This window comes from Ammospiza caudacuta, chromosome 4, assembly GCF_027887145.1.
Source record: "Ammospiza caudacuta isolate bAmmCau1 chromosome 4, bAmmCau1.pri, whole genome shotgun sequence".
Classification (NCBI taxonomy): domain Eukaryota; kingdom Metazoa; phylum Chordata; class Aves; order Passeriformes; family Passerellidae; genus Ammospiza; species Ammospiza caudacuta.
In genome coordinates, this window is record NC_080596.1 from 61,974,094 (window position 1) to 61,980,276 (window position 6,183).

Genomic DNA, 6,183 nt, shown 5'->3' on the forward strand with positions numbered 1-6,183 from the left:
GACATCATACAGAGGTTGCTTCAGAGAATGCTCAAATGTTATTGTTTATTTATTATTTACCTAGTGGATAGCAGATACATGCATGGCTTTTGAAGCGTGTAATGATTGATTTCTATTCCTGAAGGCTCCGTTCTCCAGGCCTGTAGGTATTGACCATTAGGCAGTGATATCAAAGATGTTCACATATTGAGAGCTGAATACCAATGCTATTCCTAAGACTCTGGGCCAGAAAAAATGGAAATGTCTGCGATGGATGTGTATGTATTTACAGCTGTATTTCAGAGCAGTAGCTAAGAAAGTGATGAAAAATCAAAGTTTATGCTGTTGCACTGCTCCGCACGTCGAATTTCTAAAATTCTTAGCAACTTTTCATATTTTTTTTAGCTTTTACCATTCTTCTTTGCTGACTAAGAGGTGACTTGAATACTGATGAAAACACGCCCCTTAAATTTGCAACTCAGCAGTATAGCCTGAGGCACGTGTTAACAGCTCCTTAGAAAGTATTTCACAGTCTTTTGATATTTCCACATCACTTAGCATAGCATTGCATTTATATACAAGTTTTGTCTGATGCCGAGTAGCCATCAGCTTTTCTAAAAGGAATTTAGGTAAAATACTCTTTTATGCTGTGGTTTCTTGTTTTTTGTTTGTTTTTTTTGGTTTTTTAAATTTTTTTTTCTCCAAGGCTGCAGCTTTTGTTTCTCCCTTTTTTAAAGTCTAAATGGTGAAATCTGCCCCCAGATATCAAACAGAAATGGTAAAGAGTTTGAAATGAGAATTAATCTTCCACATCCATAGATGCTGCTATTATGGCATTTGATAATGCACCAATTGTGAATATGAAGGTTATTTAGGAATTAAATATATTTAATGAATATTTATTACTATTTATTGCAAATATCAAGAATATAAATACTCTTTTTTTAAAACCTAATGCTTATTTTTAATTCTAACCAGTTTTGTGTGCAGTCAGGATGCTGATCATCAATTCAATGAAAAAGACAAACTGTGATAAATATTTTCTGAACCTGGTGTACTGAAATACACTGAAAGCTAAAAAATACAATAGCTTGAGTTACTCTCTTTATAAAAATATTATGACAACATGATAATTCAATACACAAAAATGCAAACATACTAAGATTTGGTACAATATTCTGTTTCCACTGACATTTGTAGGATCAGAATTTGTTCCAGATGGTGAAGATCAAATTCCCTCTCATTTAAAATAATGTAATTCTGGGCTGCTGCAATCCTGCACTCATTTCCCCAGGCTACCCCTTATTCCACGGTCCCTTGCCCAGATACTGGCATTCCTGTGTTCCCGTTCCTAGATCTGAGACCCGAACTGGGCCAAACCAAATGGAAGAGTTGCCAGGGTGGTTTTCAATTAAATGAGTATTGGCCTGCTTCACAGGACTGTTAAATGAGTGCAAGAATATTGCAAAATCAGCAATACAGTTTTAGATCAGCTTCAGCTGTTACAGAGGTAAACCTTGGTTAATTCTCATTTTTACAGGTTCTTAGCTTTGTCAGAGACAAGGGAAAATCTGAGGCAAAGCTTGGATATAAGACAATTGGAATAGTAACCACACGTGCACTTCACATGCCCCAGCAATAAGGAATGGTTGCAGAAGAAACACCCTCTCTGTGACCTCTGTGTTTTGGAAAGAGCTGTGGGAGCCCTCAAAAGCCAATACCAAGTAAAGGCTGTTGGCACTTTAGGCTGAGGAGCATCTACGGACCTTTAATTTCTGTGCTCCTCTCCAAGATGTATAATGTTATTCTCAGATGGGCTGAAACACTGCGTTTAACAGATGTCAAAATGCTGTTGTTAGTCCCTCTTCTCCAGAAACTACATCCTTTTTTATGTTTGAATCAATTCATCTTTAGCTGGAACTAGTAATACAAGGATATGATGTTCTTAAAATAAATCCTGCTTTGGCAAAGGTAGTTCTTGTCAGTACCATTGAAAAAAATCGTTTTTCTAGTAACATCAAGGACGAAAGGAAAATTATATGTAAATTTGTGGGGGTGGGGGGAACCCACAAACACAAAGCCCTGTTATATCAGCCCATTCTGCACTTTTGCCAGTAATACAGCATTCTGTTTAGGACATCTTGTCAGGAAACGTATAAGAAATAATCTGAGGCGATGACAAAATAATTAACAAGTGGGGGAAGGATGCAGTTTTGATCCAGTTAAATTGCAAATACAGCACAGCCTCATAAAAGTGAATTTCACAGGGATAGGCAGTAACAAGTGGTCCAGAGGAAGGTAATTAGATCCTTCTCACCCTCTTAAGGGGGCAGACATTGAAATCAAGAGGCAATTGATTCAGAAGAGATAGAAGGAATGTTGCATAATTAACCCATGGAATTCTTTGCCTCAGGCTAACTTCCAGTCGAATTCCTTTGCTGAATTCAGTCACTTACAATGATAACACTTAAGATGTTATTACATTAGAATACTCTGTATAATTGCCTTAAGTAAGAAGAAAAGCAATTGTTTTCCTGGTTAAAGACATAAGGTACTCACCACCTGGGAGGACATGCAAACTTCCCCATGAGAAACATTACCTGAACGTGGTGTGTCTTTGAGCACAAAGCTTTCACTGCTGTCTGCAGCGTTATCTGGGTTGTGGATTACTCTGTTTTACTCTATTGAAAATGATCCTGCCTGAAACAGGTGTAATGGAGCCTTGGGAAGCCATATATACTTATACCTCCCTATTTCACAACAGCCTAAACCAAATTAAACGAGGCAATTTGCAATTGCCAAAAGTGTCGACCAGTTAAAGCTTAGGGGGCTTCTAAAAGGATCTTTTCCCTATTTGGGATTACAAAACAACCGTTGTCAGGTAAGGAACACCCACATTTGTCACAAGGACTGCTGTGCTGTAGAGACTCTGCTGTCAGCAGTGTTCCCACGTCTGCTGCCGTGCACAGAATCCACACCTGTGTCGCTCCAAACAACAAAAGGAACACAAAGCTTCTAAACCAGGAAAGCTTTTGTTCTTCCCAGAGGCAGATTATAGACTGCCTTTTAGTGAGACACAGCTACAAACAAAACCTATTCTTTTCTAAATACTTATCGTTGATTTGATCTGTCAAAAAAGGCTGTACTATTTGGTTACAGTGCTGTTATCAACACGAAGAGAAATGTGAGAGTATACTGGAGACAGATAAAAACGAAGTTTCATCATACAAAGATTTTAGCTACTAAAAAAAATAAAATTAACAGCATTATGAGCAAACAAACTTTTAAAAACTTCAGTGACTTCCAGCTCTCACTTATGTACCTGGGATACCCTAAGGGTTAGACATTATCCTTCATTTAATGAAGCTCTTGATGCCTTATATGGGAGATGCTGATTTTTCACATCAGCATTTTATTTTGGGTCCTGGTGCTCTTTCCTACATGCTGTTTGTGCAGCTGATATTCAGCCACTCCATTTATAGCTGTCACGTTTTGCTGGTGCCCCAGCCTCTGCCCCCTGTAGCATACCACTGATGCCACTGGCAAGAGGCAGAATAATTCTGTCTGCATGTGACTGCCCACGGGAGGACACAGCTCTCGGGATGCAGTGGCTTTCCCATGCCATTCCCGGACTTGCTTGGATTCGCTGTGCTCTGGTTTCTAACAGCTTGAATCCAAACTAAACTTGTCAAAGCTGAGCATGTTAAGGAATGCCATTTAGGCCTCAAAACAAGGCTGCCTCATTTTCAGCTGCTGTGAACACACTCACATTTCCTCACCCCCATTAAGGGAGGGTATGATGTGCATGTGGCTCCACCATAAAAATCAGACCTACAAAAGAAACAGCTTAGAGTAATTACCTCGAGGCATCCATATGTGAAAGTGTTGATCTTCTGCCTTCTAATGGCAGCTTATGTACAGTTAAGGTTCCTATAACATAGTTAAGAGCACAGGGAATATTTCTTATGTCTTGGGGCGTGAGAAGTTTCTTCCTTCTAACATTAATATTAATCCTGTGCTGGAGAATATATTACTTTTCAAGAATAAAATCATAACACAGTTTCTCCATTCTACATTAACAAGCTCTTTAGAAGTTAGATTTTGTTCTCATTGGTAGAGCAGAACCATACTCTTAATTAAGCAAATGAGGCAGACAAAGACTAACATATGCAAATTAAAAAGAAGCCTGGTAGGCAAGAGGAACAAAAAAGAGGCAAAAGACTTCAAAAAAGCAGTAGTGTCAGAGAATAATTCATCAAACTCCAGGGAACTTCTGAAATGGTGAAGAAGGATTGCATCAGAAGATGCGACCGTGTCCACAAAAAGTTGTAATCCCAAAGCTTTACTCTGGAAGAGGCACTGTCTCATCTCCACTGTGTAAACCACCACAATGTTCATTTACATGGGAGATTGCTCAGTCTAGCAAAGGGAGCTCTCAGTTGTGCAACATTTATGAGGACAGACTTGAATTGAGCTGTAGACAGGTTAGTATCATTTTCCACATAGTGAAAATCTGATTCCAAACTATTTAAGTAGCCTTCAGAGACCTTTGTTCTCCATGCTTCTCTGAGCTTGATTTTAAGTAGAGTCTGCCAAAATGACCCCACTGAAAGGGGAATCAGAGCTTCTTAAGGAGCAGAGAAGCTCCTTAAGTGAGATTAGATTAACTCCATTTGTAACCAATTTATTAAATTACTACAGTCGGGCTATTCAATGTGTTAAGTGTCAAGAAATTCTTCCCATTGAATAGGATATCCTTCTAATTTCAATGGTTCTAAAGCCCATTTTCCACAACTTTAGGTCCATGAAGTTCAAAGATCTACCAATTTAATAGTTTCCAGGCAGGACAAAAAGAACACTTCTTTTTTCCCTATTTCAGAATGCTTTAATGCCCATGTAAAAAATGCAATACAAAGTGGCAGAAGAAAAATAAAATCCTGACAGGAAATTTCATATGGCCTTCTTAGCTCTATTTTGTCTGTCTGCAGACATTATGATGGAATTGTTTTTCCAATTGTGAAGTTATTTATGCTTTGGAAGTGGATTGCTAAATATAGCTGATAATGATCCAAATTTATCCTACAATTTCTGCATCATATATAATGACTAGCTTTTACAGAGCCTAAAGAACCAAAAGCTAAAATCATCAGCACTGAACAGTCAGGAAAACAATGGTGATCTATCTTACTATAGAAAACAAAGGCTTCCATCCTTAAGGGAATTAAATGTCTAAATCCTCTTTAAATTGCCTTCTTTCCACTGAAATAACAGAGAATCAGGCCTTTAAATAGAACTTAAAACCTAAATCTCTGTGGTGTTGCACCAATGTCATCATCTGCAATATCTGTCTATATAATGGAAACACCATAAGGAGATATTGGACTGTTTTATCAAGTCATCTATTGACTGTTGTACAATCTGTGGACTTCTTTGGGCTACATAATAATTTTAAGTGGAGGAAAATAACTTTTGAAACTGTTTACTTGTGAGGTAACATATCTTTGAATTACTGTAGGTGTACACATTTTTTGTATTACTCATGTTGGCATACAAAAAATAATTTTTAGTTTTTAGTAAGAGAACTTCCTGATTTTGCTGATGATTTTGGCATGATTGTTAATGTTAACAGGTTGTCAGGCCTGTCCTTAGAAAGGAGCCTTAACAGCATTTACTGGTGGGGACATTAGATTGTCCTGGGGGCATGTTTGATAGATAACAATTAAGTGACAGTCCTTATTAAAAAGGCAAAATTCTAAAAATACTTGAATTTGTGACATAGAGCTCTTCCTGTTCTCAGTCAATTCTTCACTTCTGTCATAAAAGAACCATGCAGAATCACTTGTTGCTGAGAGAAATGCTCTATAATAATGATAACAATTGTTTTAAGCCAGAATTAATAAATAATTGGTCTGCTGATTTCAAGAGTTAGCTCAATGGAATTAAATATATTAACAAAGGACATAGAACTGCCAATAATGCCTTCTCACATGTTTATGCTTCAGTATCCTCTAAAACCTACAGTAGATTGAACTGTAGTTCCTTTGTAGGGAGTTGGTTTCTTTTTATCCCAACAGATTTAATTAATTGTTCTTCAGAGAAAAAAAGTTTTGGGTTTTACCCTTTGGTTCTTGCCTGATCCCTGCTTAGAAAATCTGGGTGGTGAGTGATCCTGTGTTGTTTCTTGGCCCATATGAACATCATTTA